Below are 8515 nucleotides of genomic sequence, written 5' to 3' on the forward strand. Positions count from 1 at the left end.
ACTGTATGTTGACCAACTGGAATTTAAATAAAAACTTGAAAAAATAAATACTAAAGAAATACATAAATAAATTTAAACTAAAATAAATACATTAAAAAAAAAAAGAAAACTCATGTGATGATGTCAATAGACACAGAAAAAAAGTTCTGAGAAAATCTGGTATTCATTTATGCTAAAAACCTCTTTAAAAATTCAGTGTAGAAGGAACATATCTCAACATAGAACAGGCCATGTATGTGAAGCCCACAGCTAACATCGTACTCAATAGTGAAATTGTGAAAGATTTTCCACTAAAATCAGGCACAAGACAAGGATGCCCTAGATCTGTGAAGGGGATTGGTTGATGCAGCCTTCTGGTTATGGAATGAATAAATCACAGGTAGAAGGTATAGCACAGGGGACCTAGAGAATGGTACTGGAGTAGTGATGCATGGTGACAGATGATAGCTATACCTGTGTTAGCATAGCAGAATGTATACACTTGTCCAATTACTATGCTGTTCATCTGAAACTAATGTAACATAGTGTGTCAGCTATTCCCAAATAACATGTTTTTTTTTTTAAATAAGGTAAAGGAAAGAAATAAAAAGTTTAATGTAAAAGAACCTGTTAATATCTAATCAAGAAATGCAGTAAAGTTCCAAAATAGAAAGTCACCATATCAAATTCTGTAGCATTCCTGTACACTAACCCAATTATCTAAGAAGAAGTAATGAAAACAATCCCACTTACAATAGCATCAAAAACAATAAAATTTATAAGAATAAATTTAGCCAAGGAGGTGAAATATCTCTCCACATAAAACTATAAAACCTGTGTGCAGAAATGGAAGAAATTCAATTTGGATGAAAGAAACAGGAGAACACACAAGTCAGTGAAAAGCCATCCCATGTCCATCTTTCGGAGGAATTAATATAGATACAATGTCCATACTACCCAAAGTCATCTAGAGATTCAGTGCAATCTCTATCAAGACTCCGATGCAATTAGAAAATCATATCCTAAAATGTATTTGGAACCACAAAAAGACCCCAAGTAGCCAACGCAAGAAAGAACAAAACAGGAGGCATCACACTTCTTGACCTCAAGCTTCATTCTAACACAAAGAAATCAGTTATGTCACTGGCATAAGCACACACACAAGACAATGGAACAGAAATTGAGAGCCCAAACTAAACCCATGCATGCACAGTCACCTCGTATTTGACAAGGGAGTCAAGAATACACAGTGGAGAAGAATAGTCTCTTGAATAACTGGTGCTGGGAAAATTGGATATTCACATGTATAAGAATAAAGCTTAGCACCGTATGTTGCACCACTCCCTAGAGAGTGAAAGGAAGAAACAGAGATGTGGTTAGAGAGAAACAGAGACAAAGAGGAAGTACAAGGAGGAAAGTAGAGACCTGGTCCAGGTATGTGGATGGGGTTAGATGCACCAGGGGAGAGGGGATGTATGAGGTGGCTCTGAGTGCTGGGGCAGAAAGGGATTGTATCATGGGCAACAGAGTTCCATGACCCCAAGACTCCAACATCCCTGGCTCCAAGCTCTGCAGAGGCCATTGCAATTGAAAAGATGGGTATCCCTCATTTCTTCTGGAATTGTGAGGCTCAGCCTCATGTTCTGTCATGGGGAGGGATGCCTTGAGGGAGAGTGTGCTCCTCTTAGGCAGGTAAACTCCAGAGCCTGCCCTGTGGGGAGGTGTCCCGGGGCCATCTTCCTCAGTGCCCCAGGCCCTGTTGGATTTCCCCCCCTCCCCCCACCAGCTGGCCTTCCTCATGTTCTGAAGCCAGGCATCAGGCATTGTGTTGCCCCCAGGTGCTGCAGTCTGGACCTGGCAGAGGTGGACTGCTGATATTGATAAAAAAATATTTGACAGTAAGGTCCATATCCTCCCTCTGGGACTAGCGGTGTGCATCCAAATCGTGGGTTGCTATCCTCCTGTCCACAACCAATCTGAGGATTCCAGAAGGTAGGTGAACCCTTTAAAACACCATAGTCTTCTCTTACATCAAATTCAAAGACATTTTCTTGTCCCAGCTTTCTTTTAATTCTGAAGAGATGGTAATTAGTAATTGAAGGCATAATGGTCCTATAGGAAATTGACCTATATGATTGATGGACACTATTTCACCCATCCGTATCCCTAAAGCACATTTCGTTGGAAATATTAGCCAACTATACATACTGTAAATTCACAACAGATGTGTAGCTCCCTGTAAGTTGCATTCTGACCTTGTCACATATGTGTCATCAAAGATATTATTAGTGACTTTTCAGATAAGCTCTCAACATCAAGATGGTCATGTTAGAGAATCTGGTATAAATGGAATTTCACAGATTCTAAATGAGGAATGGTTTTTCATTTTTAATATTTCTTTTTTTCTTTTTTTTGAGAGAGCCCAAGCTGGGGAGGGGGGAGAGAGTGGGAGACACCGAATCTGAGGCAGGCTCCAGGCTCTGAGCTCTCAGGACAGCCTGACACGGGGCTCAAAGTCATGGACTGCAAGATCATGACTTGAGTTGAAGTCGGACGCTTAACCGACTAAGCCACCCACGCGCCCCAGGAATGATAGTTTATTGGCAAAGAAGGAGAAATTAAAGACAGTGTAAAGGATGTCTAATTAAAAAAAAAGTTTTTTTAACATTTATTTATTTTTGAGACAGAGAATGACAGAGCATGAACGGGGGGAGGGGCAGAGAGAGAGGGAGACAGATTCGGAAGCAGGCTCCAGGCTCTGAGCCATCAGCCCAGAGCCCGACGCGGGGCTTGAACTCACGGACCGCGAGATCGTGATCTGAGCTGAAGTCAGACGCTCAACCGACTGAGCCACCCAGGCGCCCCAAGGATGTCTATTTTTAATTGAAATATTGTTCACACATTTGTTGTATTAGTTTTAGGCATGCATTGCAGTCATTCCATATGTCTATAAATTATGTTGTACTTCAGCACCAGTGTAGCTATCCTGTGAAAGCATGCAACAGTATTATTACAGGATTGACTCCATTCCATTGGCTGTCCCTTGTATCCCTAGGACTCATTCACTCCATAGCTGGACGCCGGTATCTCTCTCTCAAAGGTGTCCATTCTTTATCTAACCTAAGTATTTTGGTGGTAAACACAATTACCTCTTGTTCAGCATGTGTAAATTGGCAGTCTATTTTTCTGTGAACATTGCTTAAAACATTACAAATTATGTCATTACGTTAATAAATCCGGTTTCATTCTTCACTCACAAGAAGGGAGAAGGAAAAGATTTCTTTGTGTCCCAGGCCCTGTGACTAAAACCCTTCCCAATGTGGAGAACAGGCTTAGTTGCCCAGAGCACCTTCGGTCTCTCAGCTGAGCGACCAGGGCCTTCAACATTGCAGGAATTCCCATGGTGGCCAGTAGAGAGAGCTCGAGCCCCACAGACCCGGAGGGGCGGGTTCCTCTGCCGGGCAGTGATGGCCAGCAGAGGGCGCACCATCGGCTTTTCTGACCCAGGGCACCTGCGAGCAGGAAGGGCTTCTGTTGCTCCCAGAGGACGCAGGGCCTCTGCTGCTGCCTCAGGACAGAGAGCAGAGCTGCTTTTCCAGTGGGTTCTGCCGCCAGACCCAGGGGAGACCTTGGGAGATTTGCAGCAACTTGGCATCTCCTGAGTCGCCAGAGAGAAGCTGCCATGTAAGTACTGAGTGCTGAGGAGGGGGCGCTGGGTGGCTTCCCTGGGCAAGCTGGTTGCTGAGCAGCACAGGCCCTTGTATTTTCTGGGCTTTTCCCGTGTTTCATTCCTCCCCTTCCCGGACAGTATTTGAACACGACATATGTTACTAAAGTACTCGTGGATTGCGGGGTCCCACGACATCACCTCATAGATGCAGTCGATGGTTTGTTCCAGATTCAGGCTCGTTTCCGGGAAGAAACCCTGACAGACATTCAGAGGAACGGGAGCTGCATTCAGTTAGGACGTGAATACATGAAATGCTCATCTCCGGACCTTCTAGAAGAATGAGCTGGGACCCACTTTCCGAGTCCTGCTGGAACCAGAGACCGAGGTAAGGGCACAAACTGTCCCCCACATCATACATGCTTTTTAAAAAATGTCATGGTTAGTTTTCCAACCTAGTGAAGTGATTGAACACTACAGAAAACCTGGTAGGTAGCTGTCATTAACCTTATGTTATCTTTTAATTTAAATTCCAGTGAGTGAAGACACAGTGTAATTTTAGTTTCAGGTGTCCAATATAGAGCAACCCTTCCACACGTCACCTGGTGCTCATCCCAAGTGCGCTTCTTAGTCTCCAGCAGCTGTTTCACCCATTCCCCCACCTGGCTGTGGAAGCCCTCAGTTTGTTTCCTAGTTAAGAGTCTGCTTGTCACTGTCTCCTCCCCCGCCCCCCTTTGTTTTGTTTCAATTCCATGTGTTAGTGAAATCATCGGGTATTTGTCTTTCTCTGACAGGCTTATTTCACCCAGCATAACATTCTCTCTCTCCATGCGCCTCCTGGCAAATGACAAGATTTCATGTTTTTATGGGTAAATAATATTACATTCCATATACTACATCTCAGTTTATTCATCAGTTGATGGATGCTTGGGCAGTTTCCGTAATTTGGCTGTTGTAGAAAATGCTGCTGTAAACATCACAGTGCATGTATGCCTTTGAAGAATTATTTTTGTATTATTTGTGTAAATACCTCGTAGTGAAATTGCTGGATCGTAAGTAGTTCTATTTCCAGTTTTTTTTTTTTTTTGACAAATCTCCATGATGTTTTCCAGAGTGGCTGCACCAGTTTGCATTCCTCCCCACAGTGCAAGAGGGTTCTTCTTTCCCCACATCCTTGGCAATACCTGCTGTTTCATCATTCATTAATTTTAGTCATTCTGACAGATGTGATGTGTTATCTCATTGTACTTTTGAATTGTATTTCCCTGGAGATCAGTATTGTTGAGCATCTTTTCATGTGTCTGTTGGCCATGGGTATGTCTTCCTTGGGAAAATGTCTATTTGTGTCTTCTGCCCATTTTTAATCGGATTTCTCCTGTTTTGGGTGCTGTATAACTGTATAGATTTTGGACATTAACCCTTTATCAGATGTCATTTGCAAATATCATTGTGTAGGTGTTTTAGTTTTGTTGATTATTTCCTTGGTGACGGAAGCTTTTTATTTTTACGAAGTCCCATTATTTTTGCTTGTGTTTCCCTTACCTCAGGAGATATATCTACAGAGACATTTGTACAGCCAATGTCAAATAAGATACTGCCTGTGTTAATTACCCTCTGGGATTTTTATGGTTTCAGGTTTCACACATAGGTCTTTATCCATGTTGGATTTATTTTTGTGTACGTTATAAGAAAGTGGTCCGTTGTTGGTCTTGTTTTGTTTTGCAGGTTGCTGTCCAGTTTTTCCAAAACCATATGTTGAGGAGACTTTTTTTAAGTTTATGTATGTATTTTTGAGAGAGAAAGAGAGCATGAAAAAGAGGGGCAGAGAGAAATGGAGAGAGAGAATCCCACGCATGCTCTGCACTGCCCTGAGATCATGACCTGTGCTGAATCCACAATCACACGCTTTGGTGACTGAGCCACCCATGTGTCCCAAGACTATCTTTTTTTTCCCATTGGATATTCTTTCCTGCTTTGTTGAGAATCAATTGACCATATAGGTGTGAGTTCATTTCTGGGTTTCCATTCTATTCATCTATGCCTTTGTGTGTTGTTGTTGTTGTTGTTGTTGTTGTTGTTGTTGTTTGCCAGTACCATACTGTTCTGATCAGTACAGCTTTGTAATATAACCTAAAGTCTGGAATTGTGATGTCTCCGGCTTTGCTTCTCTTCTTCAAGTTTGTTTTGGCTGTTTGGGGACTTTTGTCATTCCATACAAATTTTGAGATTATTTGTTCTAGTTCTGTCACAAATGTTTTTGTTAGTGTGATAGGGATTTCATTACATGTGTAGATTGTTTTGAGGAGTGTAGACATTTTAACAGTATTTTGTGCTTCCCATCCATGAACATGAAATGTATTTCCATTTCTTTGTGTCCTCTTCCATTTCTTTCATCAGTGTTTCATAGCCTTTAGAGTACAGGTCTTTCACCTCTTTGGTTAGGTTTATTCCTGGTATCTTGTGGTATTTGTGAAGCTGTCAATGGGGATTGATCCCTTCCTCTTTCTGAGAATTCATTATTCGTCTATAGAAATGCAATACATTTATGTACATTGATTTCTGTATATTGTGATTTGTCGAATTCATATATCAATTCTAGAAATTTTTAAGGGAGCCTTTCATGTTTTTTATAGAACCTATCATGTCAGGTCCAAACAGCAAAAGTGCTACTTCTTCCTTGCCAATTTGGATGCCTCTTATTTCTTTTTGTTGTCTGAGTGCTGTGGCTAGGGTTTCCCGTACTATGTGGAATAACAGTGGTGAGAGGGGTCATCCCTGTTTTGTCCCTGACCTTGGAGGAAAAACTTTCAATTTTTCCCCATTGAGGATGAGATTAGCTGTGGGTTTTTCCTAGATGACCTTTATTATGTGCAGGTAGGTTGAGTCTCCATGTACTTTGCTGAGGGTTTTTATCATGAATGGATGTGACATTTTATCAAATAGTTTTCCTGCATCTGTTGAAAGCATCCTATTGTTCTTATCCTTTCTTCTATTGCTGTGGTGCATCATGTTGATTGATATGTGAATGTGGAACCGCCCTTGCAGCCCAGGAATATATCCCACTTGATTATGGTAAATGATTCTATTAATGTATTGTTGACTTTAATTTGAAGGTATTTTAATGAGAATTTCGGCATACATAGTCATCAGGCTATTGGTCTGCAGTTTTATTTAAAAATTTTTAAACAGTTTTTTAAATGTTTATTTCTTTCCTTAGAGTACATAAAAGTGAGGGAGGGGCAGAGAGACAGGGAGAGAGGGAATCCTGGCCATGCCCCACACTGTCATGGCAGGGTCCAACGTGGGACTCAAACCCATGCACTGCAAGATAATGTCCTAATCCGAAATTAAGAGTTGGACAGTAAACCAACTGAGCCACACAGGCGCTGCTGCAGTTTTCGGGTTTAGTGGAAGCTTTATCTGGTTTTGGTATCAGGGTAATGATGGCCTCATAAGATGAATTTGTAAGTTTTCCTTCTTTTTTATTTTTTGTAATAATTCGAGGAGAATACATATTATCTCTTCCTTAAATGTATGGTAGAATTCATCAGTGAAGCCATTTGGCCCTGAACTCTTGTGTTGGCGGGAGATTTTTTAAATTACTGATTTGATTTCTGTTTTCAGAATTTATGTATCTTTCTGTTTCAGTTTTGGTAGTGTGTGTGTTTCTAGGAATTTGTCCATTTTTCTCTGAGTGTCCCATTTGTTGCATATAGTTGTTCATAGTATTATCTTCTAATTGTATTTTTGTGGTGTTGACTGTCATTTCTCCTTTCTTATTTGTGATTTCATTTCTTTGAGTCCTTTCTGTCTTCTTTGTGAAGAGTCTGCCTAGGAGGTTTTCAAGTTGATTACTGCTTTCACGGAACCAGTCCCTGGTTTCATTGATTTGGTCTAGTGTCTTTTTGGTTTCTATATTCCTTATTTCTGCCCTAAACTCTATTATTTCCTTCCTTCTGCTGCTCTTTTTCTCATTCCTTTAGGTGTAAGTTAGGATTCTTTGAGATTTTTCTTGCTCTCTAAGGTAGGCTTGTATTGCTAGATACTTCCATCATAGACTGCTTTTGCTGCATTCCAAAGGGTTTTACCAGTGTATTTTCATTTTCATTTGTTTCAGTGTATTTTCTCATTGATTTCCTGTTTGACCCATTCATTTAGTAGCATGTTACTTAACCTCCCTTTATTTGTGGCCTTCCCCCCCCCACCCCCCGCCCGACCTCTTTTTGTGGTTGACTTCAAGTTTCCTAGCTTGTGGTCTGAAAAGATACTTGGTCTGATCTCTCTCTTTGGGTACCTCTTGAGGCATGATTTGTGACCTAGAATGTGATCAATTCTGGAGAATGCCCCATGTGCGCTTGAAAAGAATGTGTACTCTGCCATTTTAGTAGGGAGTGTTCTGAATATATCTGTTAAACCCGTCTGGTCCAGTGTGTCATTCAAAGCCATTGTTTCCTTGTTGATTTTCTGTTTACAGGTTCTGTCCATTGATGTGAGTGATGTGTTAAAGTCCTCTACTATCGTTATATTATTATAAATGAGTTTCTTTATGGTTGTTGTTAAATGTTTTATATACTTGGTGATCGCATGTTGGGTGCATCAAAATTTACAATCATTGGATATTGTTGTTTGGCTGTCCCCTTTAGTGTGAAATAGTGTCCGTCTTCATCTCTTGTTGTAGCTTTATTATTTTTTTTTTTAATTTAAGTCTTAGTTGACATACAGTGCATTCTCGGATTCAGGAGTAGAATTCAGTGATTCATCCCTTACATACAACACCCAGTGCTCATCACAACAAGTGCTCTCCGTGATACTCATTCCCCATCTAGCCCAGCGCCGACCCATCTTCCTCCATCAACCTTCAGTTTTTTT

The sequence above is a fragment of the Herpailurus yagouaroundi genome, unplaced genomic scaffold (assembly GCF_014898765.1).
Source record: "Herpailurus yagouaroundi ecotype Mexico unplaced genomic scaffold, PumYag 348, whole genome shotgun sequence".
NCBI classification, from domain to species: Eukaryota; Metazoa; Chordata; class Mammalia; order Carnivora; family Felidae; genus Herpailurus; species Herpailurus yagouaroundi.